The sequence below is a fragment of the Hyperolius riggenbachi genome, chromosome 9, assembly GCF_040937935.1.
Source record: "Hyperolius riggenbachi isolate aHypRig1 chromosome 9, aHypRig1.pri, whole genome shotgun sequence".
Taxonomy (NCBI): Eukaryota; Metazoa; Chordata; class Amphibia; order Anura; family Hyperoliidae; genus Hyperolius; species Hyperolius riggenbachi.
This window is the reverse complement of record NC_090654.1, coordinates 173,002,011-173,024,672: the sequence shown is the minus strand read 5'-3', so window position 1 is coordinate 173,024,672 and position 22,662 is coordinate 173,002,011. Positions and strand designations below refer to the sequence as shown.

At 44.6% G+C, this 22,662-nt stretch overlaps 1 protein-coding gene across 23 annotated transcripts in view; it reads left to right on the top strand.

Annotated features, from left to right (window-relative positions):
• Window positions 1–726: 726 nt before the first annotated feature.
• Window positions 727–22,662, top strand: part of ERC2 (ELKS/RAB6-interacting/CAST family member 2) — a 1,931,514-nt gene continuing 1,909,578 nt past the window's right edge. For 22 of the 23 annotated variants that reach the window (XM_068253678.1, XM_068253677.1, XM_068253691.1 and 19 more), the window contains exon 1: window positions 727–915. The gene's annotated coding sequence lies outside the window, so the exon portion shown is untranslated. Of the gene's footprint in view, window positions 916–21,706; window positions 21,786–22,662 lie in introns of all 23 variants that reach the window. The other variant, XM_068253674.1, reaches the window with a different exon arrangement.

Sequence of the window (22,662 nt, the reverse complement as noted above, 5' to 3'; positions counted from 1 at the left end):
TTCGCGTGCGTTTGGATGCGGTCGCGTTTTTTCTTCCCCTAGGGGGACATTAGCCGTCGCGGTTAACCTCCCCTGGAAGCTACATGTAGCTTCCAGGGGCTGCTTGAACGCCAGGGAAAATCGGGACACAAACGCCGCGTTTGTGTAAACGGGCTTGAAAGCTTGGTACAAACGCTCCCATTCACTTGAATGGGAGCGTTTAACACCAAGCCCTGAACGCTGGCTGTAAACGCTCTGCAAGCGTCCGTCTGAACCAGCCCTAAAGTTGCAATTACCATTGCAGTCTATGTGGCGCTAACATTTTCAAGCAGCCAGCGGTGCCCAAATTACCTACTTTGATTATATTGTCCATTTTGCAGTCCAGTCCATCTTCACAAAATCATAATCTGTTTTTTTTTTTTATTTATTTAATTTAGTTAATATAGCTTTCAGAGGAAAACGCCATACAGAAAAAAGCCTGTAGACCTGGGAGTGTCGCTGAGGATGTGAGTGCCCATGCGAATCTCTCAGTGAGTAAAATAATAAAACCAGTGATGTGGATCACTGTGACTCCTGCCTGCGTGATAAATGACAGCAGCGCTGATTGCTGCACATCTATAGTGACAGCTGTGCCATTCAGCAGCAGACTAATCGCCATCAGCATTGCAAGCCAGGGACGAGAAAGTAGGTCCCGCGCAGCGCGCTCCCGGCGCATTGCCGCCTCCTAGCGGCCAGCCAGAGGCAGCGGCCCCGGAGCATGCTGGGAGTGTTGAGTCATGGGGGCTGTCGGCTCCCGGCTGGGGGAGACGGTGTGGGGAAGACAAGGGTACCAGCGCTGACCTCCTCCTTCTTCTCCTCCCCCTCCTCCTCCCCTATCAGACATGGTCCGGGGGAGCCTGACAGCCAGGCATAGGCTGGGATCTCATGCTGGGAGAGGTGAGCCTGCAGCTGGCATTTGTGTGTGGCTATTTCAGGGGTCCTCTTCATCCTTCCCTACAATATTCTTATTATACCCACATCAGCAGCATCAGGAGGCTGAGCATTTTACTGGAACAAGTGCATGCTACCAGTGCAGTGCACAGCTGATTGTCATCCTTTGCCTCCATGCATTCTGCTCCAACCGTACTCCTTCACATCCTGTCTTTAAATCCTTTCTTATCTATTGCCCACAGCTTTACATTTACATCTTGCATCCATAGTCTTGCTACTTGTTATACATGTCCATCTTTATTACTTGGGGGTCCAGCATATACAGATCATATTAAAATACCTTCTTCATGATGTTTTGCATGATAGAAGAGAATGTAAATGTATTTGTTGAATCTGATTTGGCATGCACACTTGTGCAGTCATAACTACATCCTATACAATCATACCTAGGATGCTTCTGTAGAATGTAACTGGCTGTGAATACTACTATTTGTACATGCATTTTTTATGGGCACCCATTATTAATATTATCATATGCATGTTACATAAGCTGAGATTCACATTAGCATCACACAAATATTCATTCACTATGTTTTTGCAAGGGTACACTTGCATACAGATTATGCCTGAAAGTGGAGATGAAATCCTCTGTTCTGTGTAATTGCATTGCTCTGATTTGAAATAGTAGAAGTTACTGTCTTCCCTTTGCTGGTCTTTTATGTCTTTATCTGTCGCTTATCAGTCTCGGGTTGTCTGTTCATATTCCTTTTTATCTTACTGGATTGTGTGTATGTCCTTTTGGCTTCCTGTTTTCCTTCTTGGAGCATCTTTAACTTGTGATGGCATAACAGAATATTTATAGGAGTGTTTCACTAGACTTGTGCCTGCCTTTTGCTTCATCACACTCACCGGTACATCAGTGAGTTCATGTGGTCACATTTCAGGGGTCCAGACTTACAGATACTGTGGTAGATAGTGATAGTGAAGTCCTCTGTTGGAATAGCAAAGAATTGCATTCATACCTTGAATACAGCCTCACATGGCTGCATTGAAAATGTATTGCTGCTTTCTATGCAAAACCGCAGGTTTTCAGGGGTGTGGTACTTGCAATCATGCTGTGCCAACTGGAGACTGACTGTAGGAAATGTGTATTTGCTGAGTAATGGATTTTTTTTGCTTTATTAAAGAGAACCTGTTACACATTTAATGCAGCACTTCTTACATACAGAGTACCTAGTGCATTTATTATCACAAAGCTGTTGCCTGTTTTACATTTAATTCATATTATTGGTTTCTCATGCAAGTACCTGTCTTATGGAAGCTGCCATTGTGAGACTGACAAGTTGTGCACTAGCTCTCCTACTGGCAGTAAATCTAAACAGCAGTTTCACTGCTCTGGAGCCAGCTAAGGTTTGTAATAAGTCATCCAGTGGAAGCCTCCTAAGTACAGTTATTTAGCTAAGTGACAGATTTCCAACAAGATCTTCCTGTCTTGTACTAATAGAAGTGAAAGCACATTGGTTTATGTAGCGGAGACTTTGGTAGGTTTAAACCTATAGTTACGGTTCTTACAATGTTAATTAATTCATTGTAACTATTGATGATAATGACACACTAGCAGCAACTTGTAGCTGTATGGACATCTATCATAGCCATCCACAAGTCTTTTATAGCTGCATGTCACTAATTGGCTCTTTTGTTATACAGCCTATAAGAGGGCAATTGTAATAACTTATTAATCTGCAACAGCGTTAGAAGTATGCTTTAATGAAAGCCACTTGTTAAATGGAACAATACGACAGTACTCTTAAGAATACCTTGAGCAGCTGCAGCATTTTGTGCAGTGTTTGGACCAATGGGGCCGCACTCAGAAAAATATACTGAGATGGAGGAGACTCTCCAAAAAGATAGGTGTTAGCCATTTAAGGCAGTGTTTCTCAAACCCGTCTTCATGACTCCCCAACAGGCAGGCAACCTTAACTATGCACAGGTGGGGTAATTAGTGTCTCAGCAAGGTGGATTCCATGTAGCTGAAGCACTAATTACCCCACCTGTGCATAGACGAGGTTGCCTGCAAAACAGACACCATTGGGGAGTCACAAGGAAAGGTTTGAGAAACACTGGAATAAGGGATAAGAAAAAATGGCTTGCCACTAATATAAGGTAAATAGGTTATTTAATGAAACAATGCATTTCAAGGGACTAAGCCCACTTCCTCGAGTTAAATACAGTGTCTCTACAGAAAAAATGCCTGTCGCTAGTATCCTAAAAGGTGCTCCTTGTGACAGACCTCTTCCATCCCAGTATATTTCTCTCATGCCCCAAATCCCCTTAGGGGGGCATTGGATTTCGAGTTCCTTAAAGGGATATTGTAGGGGGGGTCAGGGGAAAATGAGTTGAACTTACCTGGGGCTTCTAACGGTCCCCCGCAGACATCCTGTGTTGGCGCGGCCATTCACCGATGCTCCGGCCCCGTCTCCGGTTCACTTCTGGAATTTCAGACTTTAAAGTCTGAAAACCACTGCGCCTGCGTTGCCGTGCCCTCGATCCCGCTGATTTCACCAAGAGAGCACAGCGCAGGCCCAGTATGGTCTGTGTCTGCGCAGTACACTCCTGGTGACATCAGCGGGAGTGAGGACATGGCAACGCAGGCGCAGTGGTTTTCTGACTTTAAAGTCAGAAATTCCAGAAGTGAACTGGAGGCGGGGCCGAAGCATAGGTGAGTGGCTGCGCCAACACAGGATGTCTGCGGGGGACTATTAGAACCCCCGGGTAAGTTCAACTCATTTTCCCCCGACCCCACTACAGTATCCCTTTAAACTCCCAACAAATTTTGAAGAGCGTGACCCCTCCACAGAAGATAAAAAGACCTGAGTGAAGACGGGTTCTCCTCATCTGCTCGACACTGCGGTTGCTAGTTGGGCAACCTACAATTGAATTTTTCGTTTGATTAATACATATACCCAGTGCAGTGAATTACTACACTATAAGGGGCTCCTGCGGTCTCTGTCTCTCACTCTTATGCTGGGAATACACAATGACATTTTTCAGCAGATTTACTGTCCGATTGATTTTCAAATAGTATTTACGATTGATTTGCATTCACTTCTATCAGAGATTGATCAGAAAAACGATCAGACATGTCGGAAATTATCTATCGAACCATCTATCTGCCAAAAAATCTCATGGTGTATTCCCAGCATTAAAGAACAACTGTAACGAGAGGGATATGGAGGCTGCCATATTTGTTTTTTAAATACCAGTTGCCTGGCAGCCCTGCTGATCTATTTGGCTGCATTAGTGTTTGAATATCAATCCAATAAACAGGTTGCTGCAACCACTGCACCACTGTGATCGGGAGCAGAACACCAAAGAGCCAAGAAAATGTAGTAGATAAGAATTCTGCTGCACTGATCTCAGGATAAAAGTCCAATTTTTTTTTACTGAGGCAATTGTGGACAAACAGCAATACAGCTCACGCGTATCAGAGCAAACTTATGGCTCCTTAGTCATAGCTGATAGCTATAGCTATGACTAAGGAGCCATAAGTTTGCTCCGATCCGCGTGAGCTGTATTGCTGTTTGTCCACAATTGCCTCAGTAAAAAAAAATTGGACTTTTATCCTGAGAGTGGTGCAGTGGAATTCTTATCTACTACATTTTCTTGGCTCTTTGGTGTTCTGCTCCCGATCACAGTGGAATTCTTATCTACTATACTATACTATACAATAATGTCAGAACACCTGATCTGCATATGCTTGTTCCGAGTTTGTGGCTAAAAGTATTTGAGGCAGAAGATCAGCAAGATGGCCAGGCAACTGGTATTGTGGCTGGAAGGTGTAATGGTGAATGGCTCTGCCTCTGACACAGGAGACCAGGGTTCGAATCTCGGCTCTGCCTGTTCATTAAGCCTATTCGGTGAGGGGACCTTAGGCAAGTCTCCTATAAATGTTATTTGTCTTGTCTTGTCTTGTTTAAAAGAAAATAAATACAGCAGCCTCCATATCCCTCTAGTTATAGTTGTCCTTTAAAGGATACATGAGGCAACTAAAAGAATATCATATTTACTTACCCGGGGCTTAAGAAGGGGACCCCAGGACGCTGGCTGCAAGCGGAGCTGCAGGGAGGTACACATAGGCTTCTAGGGGCTGGTGGAAGCACCAAGTAAGTAAATCTGATTTTCTGTTAATTGCCTCAGGTATCCTTTAACCACTTCACCCCAAAGGGTTTTTTACCCTAACGGACAAGAACAATTTTCACCATTCCGTGCTCACCCCTTTCATTTGCCAATAGCTTAATCGCTACTAATCACAATGAAATTATGTATATCTTTTTTCACCACCAATTAGGCTTTTTGGAGTTGATATTTGGTTTCAGTAATTACTTTATTTTCTATGCATTTTAAAGGGAAAAACAAGGAAAAAATGAAAAAATACACTATTTCTCCAATTTCATCCCCTATAGTTTTAATATAAACACTGCTACTGTGCATAAAACCCACACATTTTATCTGCCTATTTGTCCTGGTTATCACAAGATTTTAATTATGTCCTTAGTACAAAGTATGGTGACAATATATTATTTGGAGATAAAGGTGTATTTTTTCTATGGTGTCTTTTTTCACTAATCTCATGCGCATGCATGCTCACACGTGCACACGCACAGCAGCAGCAGCGCTGTTTGGCTTATAAAAACATCCTGGAGCCGTTAAGAGGCTCTAGCAGGACATTTTTATAAGTCTGCTTGTCATTAAGTGGTTAAAGAGTAACTGTTGGGCATAACATCAAAAATCAATTAATTATTTTTATCTGGCAAACGAGTAATAAGGATGCTAACCAGGCAATCCAAAAGTTAAAATCACTATTACTTTTCTTGTTGATAAATGGTCATTCCCCAGTTTACCTTGGTGTAATTGCCTTCTTAAAACAGAAGGAAATTTGCAATAATTCAGTTATAAATGAACATTTGTGGTTACCCACAATGCACACCTACTAAATATGCAAATTATCCCTTTCCGCCCTTGTTAAGCCAAGCATGCATCCAGAACCGCTGGTTTATAGCAAGCCTATAGCTTTAAGTTTTACACAGCCATATCAAACCCACATGTACCTGACTGTTTAACTGAAGTTGCAGGGCATGCTGGGTTGTCTTTTTTTTGCTTCTATACTTCCCCTCAGACTTAAGTAATGCAGCCTGATTAGCTAAAGCCTCTTTCTCTCCTGTTTTCCCCTCCCACACCTCTGTTCCTTTCTAATTGGCCAATATTTCTCATGCTGAGACAATGCACTTTCTATAGTGAAGGGCAGGCAAATCAGGCAGAGCATAGTAAGGGAGGAAATTACATCAGGATTGACTTCAAAATAGCCACAGTTAAGATAGGAAATGCTAAGAAGATTGTTTTCTTTTTTTTTACTGTAGAAAAGTCACAAAAATCTAATTGTGGACAGTGCAATACATATAAGTAGAGCAAGTATTAATTTACTTATATATATATATATATATATATATATATATATATGTTTTTTTTCTGAGATAGTATGGGTGACACCTTCTCTTTAAATGAACTTTAACTATGAAGAACAACATTAGTATTGAGTAATATTTTCTTTATCAGGCTCCGGACCACGTAAGTTAGAATCTGTGCCTTGTCTTTCTGCAGTCCCGACCCGATCGCTGCTCGTCGCGGTTGCAGACTTGGTTGTCATATGACAGCCGAATTTTACCTATCGGTAAGGAGACAGTTTCATTAGCTCATTAACAGGTGATCACTGTGAGCCAATCACATTGATCACTGAGCAGCCGTATGAAAAAAAAGGCCCTGGTCCTTAAGGGGCCAGAGCCTTGCAGTCCGAAAAGAGTTAAAAGTATATAATTATTATTGACTACAGTATAAAAAAATAACATTGTACTTAGAAACCAGATTTTGTTTTTAACTTTATATTTCTTTCTCCTTGTATTCTGTGTTTCACCTGATTGTGTGACTTATGACTGACGTATTGGTCACACCTTATTTTGTTTCCCCAGCTTGATTAGTCAGCTCTGCTGGGAATTATCCTTAGCTGGTCCATGAAGGATGCGTCACTTGCTACTGTATGGGAATACATGATGTCAGCCTCTTCAGTCTTTTATGTAAAAAGATAGCCATTCCTTCAATTCTTGTACAAGCTTAGCTGGTATAGTTATGTAATATTGTTTCACTTATATTTGCAGGATTTTCTGCAACACACATACTCTGGTACATTTCGGCTGATACAGTGAGGTGAAGTGATTTTGCATCTCAAAAATTACCATTTACTGAAGAGAAAACTTTCTTTTTGCTACTGACTGTTTTTGTTTGCAAGAAATTAAGTAGAATTTGATTGATTGATTTATAGTAATCTCCTAAATAGCTTTTTACTGGCCAAATACCGTATATACTCGAGTATAAGTCGACCCGAGTATAAGCCAACCCCCCAACTTTTACATTTAAAAATAGGAAAACATGATTGACCTGAGAATAAGCCGAGGGTGGGCAATGCAGAACTTGCTGAGCACCTCCTTGTGCCCTTTGATCACTAACCCGACGCTCTGTCCCCCGCACATTTAGCTGAAAATCTACCTTATGTGACTCGGTGATTCCAAAGGGAGCTATGATAAACTATATTGTAAGAAGGACAATGGAAACATGTAATTTCCCCTTACGTCAGACTGTTTCCCTTTCTTTTCACCCATCATTTAGAAGCATGATGGAGCTGTCACACTATTAGGTGGTGGGTTTAATGTTTTGGCCAACAAGTGAAACCACTGAATATCTGCAGTGTTATTGTATGATCTGTCTGGCCTGCTCTTTCTTGCACTTAGAGTAGGGACCCTTCACGGACTACTTTACAGTACAATGTGCAGATTGTTTCCACCAGTTTAGTTGTGCTCACCCCCCCCCCCCCATGCCAGAGCGGTGTTCTGTATTTATGCATGCTGTTCCCCTCCAGGTGTTTATGCATTTGCAGTGCAGTGATAGCTGTTAACTTGTCAGCTGCAGGGCTGTGGAGTCGGGCAATTTTGGGTGCCTGGAGTCAGAGTCGGGAAAAAATGCACTGACTCCGACTCCGACTCCTAATGAATTTGTAACTGTAATTAAAATAGAAAATATGATAAAATGTTCTATTTCTCAGATAATAGTCATTAAAAATAATGTATATATACAGTAATAGCTGTGCTTAGTCCACAAAAATGAAATAAACCAATCAAAATTAGTTACTTGTGCTGCTTCAATAAAGCAGTCCCCGTATTTTTAAGGTCAGATATACATATCTGATTGTGACTGTATATATGATGTGTACACAGGAATCTCTTATATATACTAAATAACATCTATGCTGTAAGAATAAAGCCTGATATGTAGCTATGTCACTAATAGAGATGGTCAACGAGATGGAAATAATTCTGCATTGATGCTGATTTATGCAGATGTATGCACTCCCTTTGCTGATGAAATCAAATAATTTGATATGTTATTAAAATTTGGTTTGGTGACTACAAATTAAAGGGTAACTGAGACGGATGAAAAGTAAAGTTTTATACATACCTGGGGCTTCCTCCAGCCCCCTTCAGGCTAATCAGTCCCTCACTGTCCTCCACCACCCGGATCTTCTGCTATGAGTCCTGGTAATTCAGCCAGTCAGCGCTGTCCGGCCGCATGCCGCTCCCACAGCCAGGAACATTCTGCACCTGCGCAATAGTGCTGCACAGGTGTAGTATGCTCCTGGCGGCGGAGTGTGTGCATGCGCACTACGCCTGACTGGCTCAAGTACCTGGACTCATAGCAGAAGATCCAGGTGGTGGAGGAGGACAACGAGGGACTGATTATCCTGAAGGCGGCTGGAGGAAGACCCAGGTATGTATAAAACTTTAATTTCATCTGTCTCAGGTTTACTTTGTTACACAGTAGTACTATACTCTACATATGCACTCCCCACAGAACTGCAGGGAATCCACTGAGAATGCTGTGCACATTGAACACAGAGGTGTTGTCTGTCACCCATAAACCTTGTTCAGATTGTGCATGAAGAATGTGTAATAGAGGAAGAATCTCCTCATTCCCCTGCAGAGTACCTGCACATCATTCTTACATGTACCCACAGTTACATTGCCTAGGGCCTGATAGATGTTCTTTGTTCCGGTTTGTACCTTTTACAAGTACTCTCACCAAGGACTAGTTTTAGTCTAAAGGGAATAAATATAGTAGTCTACATATCCTTCTCACTTCAGTTGTCTTGTAAAATTCCTAAGCGTTGGCAATTAAGAGACGAATTTCATGTTACATACTTTTAATCAACAAAATTGTAATATGCAAATTAGAGGAGTCGGAGTCGGTGGAATCCTAAACTGAGGAGTCGGAGTCGGTGGATTTTTGGACCGACTCCACAGCCCTGGTCAGCGGGACCGGTATGTGGAGATTGTTTCCCGTTTAGTTATGCCTCCCCCTCACCGGAGCGGTGTTCTGTATTCTGCCATCCCCCTCCGGGTGTTTACACATGCAATGCAGTACGTTCTGAGTTTCTCCCCCTCCGCAGCAGTGTTCTGCCCCCATTCATGTGTTTTCCCCGGTAAATGCAGAGTGGAGGGGAGCACAGTGGAGCATTTACTTTACCGGTTCCCGCCGCCAGGATTCGGATTCTCCAGCTTGTCTGCCAGCTTCATTTCTATGACGCCCTCTAGCTGCAGTCAGAACACTGCTGCGAAGAGGGGCACACTCAGAGTGCACTGCACTGCATTTCAAACACCAGGTGGGGACGGCAGAGTACAGAACACCGCTCCGGCGGGGGGCGGCATGACTAACTGGGAAACAATTTACACATACCGCTCCACATACCGGCACATACAATGCTAACCATACTGGGGGAGGGAGGAAACTGCATACAACAGACAGCATGTCAGGCGGACATAATCCCGATGCTCTGGCAGACAGTACATGTTGGAGGAGATGCACACTCCTCCTCTAAATACACGGCACATGCCTATTTGGTGGAGGGGCACACGTTAATGACTCAAGTATAAGCCGAGACCCCCTACTTTTGGGCCACTTTTTTGGGCCCAAAAACTTGGCTTATACTCGAGTATATACAGTGGAGGAAATAATTATTTGACCCCTCACTGATTTTGTAAGTTTGTCCAATGACAAAGAAATGAAAAGTCTCAGAACAGTATCATTTCAATGGTAGGTTTATTTTAACAGTGGCAGATAGTACATCAAAAGGAAAATCGAAAAAATAACCTTAAATAAAAGATAGCAACTGATTTTTTCAACCCCTACCAACCATTAAGAGTTCTGGCTCCCACAGAGTGGTTAGACACTTCTACTACTCAATTAGTCACCCTCATTAAGGACACCTGTCTTAACTAGTCACCTGTATAAAAGACACCTGTCCACAGAATCAATCAATCAAGCAGACTCCAAACTCTCCAACATGGGAAAGACCAAAGAGCTGTCCAAGGATGTCAGAGACAAAATTGTAGACCTGCACAAGGCTGGAATGGGCTATAAAACCATTAGCAAGAAGCTGGGAGAGAAGGTGACAACTGTTGGTGCGATTGTTCGAAAATGGAAGGAGCACAAAATGACCATCAATTGACCTCGCTCTGGGGCTCCACGCAAGATCTCACCTCGTGGGGTGTCAATGGTTCTAAGAAAGGTGAAAAAGCATCCTAGAACTACACGGGAGGAGTTAGTGAATGACCTCAAATTAGCAGGGACCACAGTCACCAAGAAAACCATTGGAAACACATTACACCGCAATGGATTAAAATCCTGCAGGGCTCACAAGGTCCCCCTGCTCAAGAAGGCACATGTGCAGGCCCGTCTAAAGTTTGCCAATGAACACCTGAATGATTCTGTGAGTGACTGGGAGAAGGTGCTGTGGTCTGATGAGACCAAAATAGAGCTCTTTGGCATTAACTCAACTCGCTGTGTTTGGAGGAAGAAAAATGCTGCCTATGACCCCCAAAACACCGTCCCCACCGTCAAGCATGGGGGTGGAAACATTTTGCTTTGGGGGTGTTTTTCTGCTAAGGGCACAGGACAACTTAATCGCATTAACGGGAAAATGGACGGAGCCATGTATCGTGAAATCCTGAACGACAACCTCCTTCCCTCTGCCAGGAAACTGAAAATGGGTCGTGGATGGGTGTTCCAGCATGACAATGACCCAAAACATACAGCAAAGGCAACAAAGGAGTGGCTCAAGAAGAAGCACATTAAGGTCATGGAGTGGCCTAGTCAGTCTCCGGACCTTAATCCAATAGAAAAGCTATGGAGGGAGCTCAAGCTCAGAGTTGCACAGAGACAGCATCGAAGCCTTAGGGATTTAGAGATGATCTGCAAAGAGGAGTGGACCAACATTCCTCCTAAAATGTGTGCAAACTTGGTCATCAATTACAAGAAACGTTTGACCTCTGTGCTTGCAAACAAGGGTTTTTCCACTAAGTATTAAGTCTTTTATTGTTACAGGGTTCAAAAACTTATTTCACTCAATGAAATGCAAATCAGTTGCTATCTTTTATTTAAGTTTATTTTTTCGATTTTCCTTTTGATGTGCTATCTGCCACTGTTAAAATAAACCTACCATTGAAATGATACTGTTCTGAGACTTTTCATTTCTTTGTCATTGGACAAACTTACAAAATCAGTGAGGGGTCAAATAATTATTTCCTCCACTGTACGTACGTAAGTTGTATACATTTTGGTTTAGCCCATGATGGGAGCTGCAATCTTGTGACATTGAGTGTGGTGGGATGCTCAAGTAGCAGCTCATAAGCCTTGCCAGTGCTAAGGAAGGAATATTACGTGGGATAAAAAGAGAGACTTTTTCAAATGTTTTCTTTCCTTGGAATAAGTTGTTATTTTTTTCCTTTTTAGAGAAAAAAGTATAAGTAAAGTTTTACATATTTTTGGGGGATAATTATTATCCTTTATAAAAGAAGCCATGCAATGCTGTACTAAATTACAAACTTTTATATAAATAACATGTACAAACTGTAAGGTTAGGATTACACTTGCAGGAATTGCCTGCAATTTTCCTGCATGCAAATTCACACTAAAACTGACAACCTCTGTTAACCACTTAACGACCGCCCACTGCACATGGGCGGCCGGAAAGTGAACCCCGCAAGGACCAGCTCATGCCCAGAGGCAGAGGTAATGTATACAAAGTGTATTATACAGGCTGCCTCCTGCCCCGGTGGTCCCAGTGTCCGAGGGACCACCAGGGCAGGCTGCAGCCACCCTAGTCTGCACCCAAGCGCACTGATTTCCCCCCCCGCCCCCTGATCGCCCACAGCACCCCTCAGACCCCCCCCTGCTCACCCCCCAGACCACAGTTTTTACCCAATCACCCCCTAATCACCCATCAATCACTCCCTGTCACTATCTGTCAACACTATTTTTTTTTATTCCCTAAACTGCCCTCTGCTCCCTCCTGATCACCCCCCACCCCTCAGATTCTCCCCAGACCCCCCCCCCCCCCCCCCCGTACTGTATGCATCTATCCCCCTGATCACCTGTCAATCACCCATCAATCACCCCCTGTCACTGCCACCCATCAATCAGCCCCTAACCTGCCCCTTGCGGGCAATCTGATCACCCACCCACACCAATAGATCGCCCGCAGATCCGACGTCAGATCACCTCCCAAGTGCAGTGTTTACATCTGTTCTCTACCCTAAACACCCACTAATTACCCATCAATCACCCCCTATCACCTCCTGTCACTGTTACCCATCAGATCAGACCCTAATCTGCCCCTTGCGGGCACCCAATCACCCGCCTACACGCTCAGATTGCCCTCAGACCCCCCCCCTTATCAATTCGCCAGTGCAATATTTACATCTGTTCTTCCCTGTAATAACCCACTGATCATCTGTCAATCACCTGTCAATCACCCCCTGTCACTGCCACCCATCAATCACCCCCTGTCACTGCCACCCATCAATCAGCCCCTAACCTGCCCCTTGCGGGCAATCTGATCACCCACCCACATTAATAGATAGCCCGCAGATCCGACGTCCGATCACCTCCCAAGTGCAGTGTTTACATCTGTTCTCTACCCTAAACACCCACTAATTACCCATCAATCACCCCCTGTCACTGCTACCTATCAGATTAGACCCCTATCTGCCCCTAGGGCACTCAATCACCCGCCCACACCCTCAGAACGCCCTCAGACCCCAGCCCTGATCACCTCGCCAGTGCATTGCTTGCATCTATTCCCCCCTCTAATCACACCTTAAGACACCCATCAATCACCTCCTGTCACCCCCTAGCACACCTACCCATCAGATCAGGCCCTAATTTGCCCCGTGTGGGCTTCTGATCACTCGGCCAAACCCTCAGATCCCCCTCAGACCCCCTTCCGCCCACACCCTTAGAACGCCCTCAGACCCCAGCCCTGATCACCTCGCCAGTGCATTGCTTGCATCTATTCCCCCCTCTAATCACCCCATGAGACACCCACCAATCACCTCCTGTCACCCCCCTAGCACTCCTATCCATCAGATCAGGCCCAATACAACCTGTCATCTAAAAGGCCACCCTGCTTATGACCGGTTCCACAAAATTCGCCCCCTCATAGACCACCTGTCATCAAAATTTGCAGATGCTTATACCCCTGAACAGTCATTTTGAGACATTTGGTTTCCAGACTACTCACGGTTTTGGGCCCGTAAAATGCCAGGGCGGTATAGGAACCCCACAAGTGACCCCAATTTAGAAAAAAAGACACCCCAAGGTATTCTGTTAGGTGTATGACAAGTTCATAGAAGATTTTATTTCTTGTCAAAAGTTAGCGGAAATTGATTTTTATTGGGTTTTTTTTTTCACAAAGTGTCATTTTTCACTAACTTGTGACAAAAAATAAAATCTTCTATGAACTTGCCATACACCTAATGGAATACCTTGGGGTGTCTTATTTCTAAAATGGGGTCACTTGTTGGGTTCCTATACTGCCCTGGCATTTTAGGGGCCCTAAACCGTGAGGAGTAGTCTAGAAAACAAATGCCTCAAAATGAACTGTGAATAGGACGTTGGGCCCCTTAGCGCACCTAGGCTGCAAAAAAGTGTCACACATGTGGTACCGCCGTACTTAGGAAAAGTAGTATAATGTGTTTTGGGGTGTATTTTTACACATACCCATGCTGGGTGGGAGAAATATCTCTGTAAATGGACAATTGTGTGTAAAAAAAATCAAACAATTGTCATTTACAGAGATATTTCTCCCACCCAGCATGGGTATGTGTAAAAATACACCCCAAAACACATTATACTACTTCTCCTGAGTACGGCGGTACCACATGTGTGGCACTTTTTTACACCCTAGGTACGCTAAGGGGCCCAAAGTCCAATGAGTACCTTTAGGATTTCATAGGTCATTTTGCGACATTTGGTTTCAAGACTACTCCTCACGGTTTAGGGCCCCTAAAATGCCAGGGCAGTATAGGAACACCACAAATGACCCCATTCTAGAAAGAAGACACCCAAAGGTATTCCGTTAGGAGTATGGTGAGTTCATAGAAGATTTTATTTTTTGTCACAAGTTAGCGGAAAATGACACGTTGTGAAAAAAAACAATTAAAATCATTTTTCACTAACTTGTGACAAAAAATAAAATCTTCTATGAACTCGCCATACACCTAACGGAATACCTTGGGGTGTCTTATTTCTAAAATGGGGTCACTTGTTGGGTTCCTATACTGCCCTGGCATTTTAGGGGCCCTAAACCGCGAGGAGTAGTCTAGAAAACAAATGCCTCAAAATGACCTGTGAATAGGACTTTGGGCCCCTTAGCGCACCTAGGCTGCAAAAAAGTGTCACACATGTGGTACCGCCGTACTTAGGAAAAGTAGTATAATGTGTTTTGGGGTGTATTTTTTACACATACCCATGCTGAGTGGGAGAAATATCTCTGTAAATGGACAATTGTGTGTAAAAAAAATCAAACAATTGTCATTTACAGAGATATTTCTCCCACCCAGCATAGGTATGTGTAAAAATACACCCCAAAACACATTATACTACTTTTGAGGACGGCGGTACCACATTTGTGGCACTTTTTTACACCCCAAGTGCACTAAGGGGCCCAAAGTCCAATGAGTACCTTTAGGATTTCACAGGTCATTTGGCGACATTTGGTTTCAAGACTACTCCTCACGGTTTAGGGCCCCTAAAATGCCAGGGCAGTATAGGAACCCCACAAATGACCCCATTCTAGAAAGAAGACACCCAAAGGTATTCCGTTAGGAGTATGGTGAGTTCATAGAAGATTTTATTTTTTTGTCAAAATTAGCGGAAAATGACACTTTGTGAAAAAAAACAATTAAAATCAATTTCCGCTAACTTGCGACAAAAAATAAAATCTTCTATGAACTTGCCATACTCCTAACGGAATACCTTGGGGTGTCTTCTTTCTAAAATGGGGTCATTAGTGGGGTTCCTATACTGCCCTGGCATTTTAGGGGCCCTAAACCGTGAGGAGTAGTCTTGAAACAAAAATGACCTGTGAAATCCTAAAGGTACTCATTGGACTTTGGGCCCCTTAGCGCAGTTAGGGTGCAAAAAAGTGCCACACATGTGGTATCGCCGTACTCAGGAGAAGTAGTATAATGTGTTTTGGGGTGTATTTTTACACATACCCATGCTGAGTGGGAGAAATATCTCTGTAAATGGACAATTGTGTGTAAAAAAAAAATCAAACAATTGTCATTTACAGAGATATTTCTCCCACCCAGCATGGGTATGTGTCAATTTAGCACCCCCCAAAATGTCAGGACAGTAAACACACCCCACAAATGACCCCATTTTGGAAAGTAGACACTTCAAGGTATTCAGAGAGGGGCATGGTGAGTCCGTGGCAGATTTCATTTTTTTTTTGTCGCAAGTTAGAAGAAATGGAAACTTTTTTTTTTTTTTTTTTTTTGGTCACAAAGTGTCATTTTTTGCTTACTTGTGACAAAAAATAATATCTTCTATGAACTCACTATGCCTCTCAGTGAATACTTTGGGATGTCTTCTTTCCAAAATGGGGTCATTTGGGGGGTATTTATACTATCCTGGAATTCTAGCCCCTCATGAAACATGACAGGGGGTCAGAAAAGTCAGAGATGCTTGAAAATGGGAAAATTCACTTTTTGCACCATAGTTTGTAAACGCTATAACTTTTACCCAAACCAATAAATATAGGCTGAATGGGTTTTTTTTTTAATCAAAAACATGTTTGTCCACATTTTCAGTGCTGCATGTATACAGAAATTTTACTTTATTTGAAAAATGTCAGTACAGAAAGTTAAAAAAATCATTTTTTTGACAAAATTCATGTCTTTTTTGATGAATATAATAAAAAGTAAAAATTGCAGCAGCAATCAAATAGCACCAAAACAAAGCTTTATTAGTGACAAGAAAAGGAGCCAAAATTCATTTAGGTGGTAGGTTGTATGAGCGAGCAATAAACCCTGAAAGCTGCAGTGGTCTGAATGGAAAAAAAAGTGCCTGGTCCTTAAGGGGGGGGGGGGGGGGGTAAAGCCCACGGTCCTCAAGTGGTTAATCAATGGACATTAACGTCCTTAGCGGTATGCCCGACACTGTGTCAGGCATACCGCTTTCTCTGATCAGGAGGCCCCCATGCTTAATTAATTTATTCTAACGGCAGTAAACCCTTAAGCTAGCCTAGCTAGTCAAAGTGTCCGTCACTCCCAGATCCCCTGCGATCTCCCGCGATCCCCCCATTTATACGTTACCCCCCTGGATCCAGCGATCGCGCAGCCTCCCTGCACAGCTTCAGTCTCTCTATGGGGAGGATCGGGTTTGCGCATGACGTCGGCGACGTCATGACGTCATGTGCGTTCCTCTCCACAGTGAAGACCGGAACTGTACGGGGAGGATGCGCCGATCGCTGGATCTAGGCTGGGTAATGCATTAATGGGGGAGCGGCAGGGATCGGGGGGTGCCGGGCATTTGTACTAGCTAGCCTAGTGCTAGCTATAGGGTGTTCAGCCTTTGGATCTCTGGGGGGCACAAACTGGCCAAACCTCCAGAGCGGCGTAACGCTCAGGAGGTTAAAAGGAACCCGAGGAGAGAGACATATGGAGGCTGCCATATTTATTTACTTTTCAACAATACCAGTTGCCTGGCAGTCCTCCTGTTGATCGTTCTGGCTGCAGTAGTGTCTGAATCCCTAATTTTGTCAGATTTTTGTCAGGAAGATCTGATCTGCATTATTTTCATGGTCTGTGGTATAGTCTGTGATCTAAAAGTATAAGGGGTAGTGGATCAACAAGACAGCCAGGCAATATGCGTTGTTTAGAAGGAAATAAATATGTTAGGCACCATATGTCTTTCACCTCAGGTACCCTTTAATTGTGATTTTTGTATGAAGATAAAAACATACTGCCAAAATGCAGCATTTTTTGCACACCAGGCATATCTCATTTGCAATCAATAGTAAATATTGTGCCAAACCACACACTTTGTAATAGAGACAAATGTCTGTGGGAAATTGCCGTGCATTCTCCATACACCCCCCCCCCCTTTTTTTTTTAAAGAGTAACTGTCAGGCTGCAAAAGCTAATTTAAACCTCTATTCTCCAGTGTTAAACAGTTTAGAAGGAAGCCAAAAAGGCAATACTGCAGTTAAAAATCTCTCTTACTTTAGATGTTTGCTGACAGCAAGGCTCCGTATTCCCAGGCTCCTAAGGAGGACGCAAGCCGAATAACAGATACTGCAAAGTATTCTGGGGCCCTCCCCTGGCTGCTAGTGAGGCTCAAGTTTCAACAGCATGTAACAGTCTAGCTCACAGCACTAATAAATCTCGGGCAGAGTACACTGCAGGAGTCCGCTATTGTTCCTAGCCACATGGCTAATTAATATTCACTGCACAGTAGTGTTATTCATTGCCAGCGTTTGTGAGAGTGGAATCATCAGGAAGCAGGCAGGACATGACGACACATTTGGCTTCATAGGAGACAGACAAACATGGAACCTGCCATGAGCTGTCAGGAGCATCATTCTCTGCAAATACTATATAAAAATTATGTGAAGTACAAACGTGGACAGTGAAATGCATATGTAATGTAAGTACAGCCAATCTTTAGCTACTGATATATGTGTTTATTTTCTATGAGACCTTATACCTAACAGCTCCTCTTTAACAAACCTCCTCCCACCCCCAATTTTAGAAGTCATTTGGGCCACACAACCTGCATGACGTATAAGGGTCCTTTTACAGTAAATACGTTGGTACGTGCTAGAATACGTTCGTATGCGTGTTTTCCATAGCAATGCATTGTGAAAAAAGCTTTCAGTTAAAACGTGTATAGTGGGAACTGAGCCATAGAAAAACATGGACCTTACTTTGAAAATCAGTTTCTTTAAATTATAACTGAGAGCAACTGATTAACCTCCCCGGCGTTCTATTGAGATCGCCAGGGAGGCTGCGGGAGGGTTTTTTTTTAATTAAAAAAAAACTATTTGGCTGCATGAAAGCCCACTAGAGGGCGCTCCGGAGGCGTTCTTCCGATCGCCTCCGGCGCCCAGAATAAACAAGGAAGGCCGCAATGAGCAGCCTTCCTTGTTTGGCTTTCCACGTCGCCATGGCGACGAGCGGAGTGACGTCATGGACGTCAGCCGACGTTCTGACGTCAGCCGCCTCCGATCCAGCCCTTAGCGCTGGCCGGAACTGATTGGTCCGGCTGCGCAGGGCTCGGGCGGCTGGGGGGACCCTCTTTCGCCGCTGCTCGCAGAGCGGCGGCAAAGTGCCGGCTGCGTGTGCTGCTTTTTATTTGAGGAAAATCGGCCCAGCAGGGCCTGAGCGGCAGCCTCCGTCGGTGATGGACGAGCTGAGCTCGTCCATACCGCTCAGGAGGTTAAGTGTAAAAGGGCCCTTAGGGATAAAAAGGCTGGGTTTGCTGTTTTCTTAATTAATAAAAAATATACAGTGCTGCCCATAATTATTCATACCCCTGGCAAATGTTGACTTAACCACCCTGGCGTTCTATTAAGATCGCCAGGGCGGCTGCGGGAGGGTTTTTTTTCAATAAAAAAAAAAACTATTTCATGCAGCCAACTGAAAGTTGGCTGCATGAAAGCCCACTAGAGGGCGCTCCGGATGCGTTCTTCTGATCGCCTCCGGCGGCCAGAAGTAACACGGAAGGCCGCAATGAGCAGCCTTCCGTGTTTCGCTTACCTCGTCGGGAGTGACGTCATGGACGTCAGCCGACGTCCTGACGTCAGCCGCCTCCGATCCAGCCCTTAGCGCTGGCCGGAACTTTTTGTTCCGGCTACGCTGGGCTCAGGCGGCTGGGGGGACCCTCTTTCGCCGCTGCACGCGGCGGACCGCCGCGCCGCGGCGGCGATCAGGCAGCACACGCGGCTGGCAAAGTGCCGGCTGCGTGTGCTGCTTTTTATTTGATGAAAATCGGCCCAGCAGGGCCTGAGCGGCAGCCTCCGGCGGTGATGGACGAGCTGAGCTCGTCCAGACCGCTCAGCTGGTTAAAGTTATTTTTATTTAACCAGCAAGTAATTTTGTTGACGGGAAATGACATAGGAGTCTCCCAAAAGATAATAAAACGATGTACAAGAGGCATTATTGTGGGGAAAAAAATAATTTTTCAGCTTTTATTTAAATTTGAACAAAAAGTGTCCTGTCCAAAATTATTACCGGGTGGGGTGGCAATCTGGTCACCAGGTTGCACCACAAGTCTACCATTCAATTACTACTAATTTTTTTAAGAGACCCAAGGATCAGGAAGAGCTGCTTGTCCATCAGAGTTGAAACAAGGATAGGTGGTGAAGTGTACCTTTAATGCTGACCATGAGAAAAAATTGACAAGAGTGCAAGGATGTATCGCACCTTGCTGCTGATGAAGCTTTGTAACTGCAGAAGAGTGTCCATACTGACTCCATTAACCACTTCTATGGGCCAGTGAGTGTCAGACCTGGACCACGGAGCAATGGAAAAAGGTGGACTGATGTGATGAATCATATCATCTTAGATTTCAAATTACTCTAATTTCAGTCTGATTTAACCCGTGGGGGTGCACTAGAGAAAAAAAATCAGATTCAGAGTCCTATCTTGCAGCTTACAGCACATAAAGGATTAGCTTATATCCTACTTTCAGATTCAGCATTTTATATATTTTGAAATTTTCAAGACGCTAGTGGGATGGAGACTCTTAAGGAGTAGATGAAGGGGTTAGCAGATGAGACAGTAAGCCTCAAAATCTAGCTATAACAATTCAAGTTCGCCTGGAGAGGTGCGTCTTCAAGGGACTGATGACGATTTCTAGGCTGGGAGCATGACAGACAAGCTGCTGGAGACAGTTCCAAAGGAGAGGTGACATTCCTGAGAAGTCCTGGATGCAGGTATGAGAGGAGGTGGCCAAGGTAGAGGACAGGAGGAATTCACAGGAGGATTGAATGGTTCCGGTGGAATGGTATGTAGGGATTATTTAGGAAATGCATGGAAGGGACAACTTCTGGAGAGCTTTGGTTGAATGGGTTAGGCATTTGAACTGGATCTTTTGGGTAATTGTCAGCCAATGGAGAAGTTGACAAGGAGCAGCATCAGAGGGGTAGGAGGAGAGGTTGATGAAATGAACAGCAGAGTTAAAGGGATCCTTAAGCCTTCAAAATAAAATCAGTTTTACACACCTGGGGCATCTACCGGCTCCCTGCAGCTGTCTGGTGCTCTCACAGTTACGATTGGATCCTCCTGTCCCCCGCCGCCAGCTACTTTCACTTTCGGCCGACAGGTTTACTGCGACAGCGCAGGCCTGGCCACACATCTCCTTCTACGCGTTCCCATCTGCAATAGCGCCCTGCGCAGGATGCTATTGCGGACGGGAATGCGTAGAAGGCTATGCATGGCCAGGCCTGTCGACAAAGTGAAACTATCTGGTGGCAGTGGACAGGAGGATCCGATCGTGACTGTGAGGGCACCAGACAGCTGCAGGGCGGCTGGTAGTTGCCCTAGGTGAGTAAAACGGATTATTTTTTTTGTAGACTTAAGTGTCTCTTTAAGTAGGGATTGAAGAGACGCCAGTCTGAGCAGGGTGTTGCAGTAGTTAAGACAATAAATAATAATAATATTCAGAATTCAGAAGCTTTTTAGTCACCTCTTCAGCGAGAAAGGGATGAATTCAGAAATATTTTTTGCAATGGGAGTGGCAGGAGGTAGCTAATTAAGCAATATGTGGCTTAAAGGTCTACTGTAGGGGGGGGAAAGTACCCGCCGCTTCTAATGGTCCCCCGCAGACATCCTGTGCCCACGCAGCCACTTACCGATGCTCTGGTCCCCGCCTCTGGTTCACTTCTGCAATTTCCGACTTTAAAGTCGGAAAACCACTGTGCCTGCGTGGCCGCTGACTTCACCAGGAGCGTACTGTGCAGGCGCAGACCATACTGGGCAATACATTTCTGGTGACTTCAGCGGGAGCAAGGGTGCGGCCACACAGACGCAGTGGTTTTCCAACTTTAAAGTCACACATTCTGGAAGTGAACCGGAGGCGGGGACTGGAGCTATGGTGAGTGGCTGCGTGGGCACAGGACGACAGCGGGGGACCATTAGAAGACCCAGGTAAGTTCACCTCTTTTCCCCAAACCCCTACAGTACTCATTTAAAGAGACACTGAAGCAAAAAAAAAATATGATCTAGTGAATTGGTTGTGTATTATGAACAATTACTAGAAGATTAGCACCAAAGAAAATATTCTCATACTTTTATTTTCAGGTATATAGTGTTTTTTCTAACATTGCATCATTCTATATTATGTGCAGATTACACAACACTCAGCATTCAAAATGAGTCTTTCAGAGCAGTCTGTGAAGTAATGACCTCTCCTCTAGCAGAGAAAAGGTAAACAGTTCACTTACAGTTGAGATAATAAAAGTCAGATAACAGCCCTCTCCAGGACTAAAGGTAGCCATACACTGGTCGATTTGCCATTAGATCGACCAGCTGACAGATCCCTATCTGATCGAATCTGATCAGAGAGGGATCGTATGGCTGCCTTTACTGCAAACAGATTGTGAATCGATTTCAGCCTGAAACCGATCACAATCTGTTGAGCTACTTCTGCCGCCTGTCCCCCCCCCCCCCCCCCCCGTATACATTACCTGATGCTGGCTCCCGGGCATCTTCTCCGCGCTGCACGGCTCTGTTCCGGCTCCATCCCGGCGCTTCCTGTGTCACTCTGTGACCAGGAAGTTCAAATAGAGCGCCCTCTATTTGAACTTCCTGGTCACGGAGTGACACAGGAAGCGCCAGGATGGAGCCGGAACAGAGCCGTGCCGCGCGGAGAAGATGCCCGGGAGCCAGCTTCAGGTAATGTATACCGGATCGGCCGCCGCTAGCGACGCGCTCCCTACCCGCGGGCGATCGAGGGTAATTTCCCGCACGGCGCGATCGACGGACCGATCCGATTTCGGGAGGGAATCGGATCGGCGGGTGCATTTACCGCGAACGATTGGCAGCAGATTCGATCCCAGGATCGAATCTGCTGTCGAAACGGCCGCGAATCGGGCCAGTGTATGGCCACCTTAAGACTTAGTCGGAGAGTTAATGGCTTGTTTGCATAGAGATAACAACTGGAGTTTCTTAACTTTTCCTGTACTGGAAACAATTAGACTGATGTATCTGATCTTAATGTTTTATTTCTTAGCTGTACTACACATACAAATCATAATATCATAATTTTTTTTTCGCTTCAGTGTCTCTTTAACCACTTGCCGAC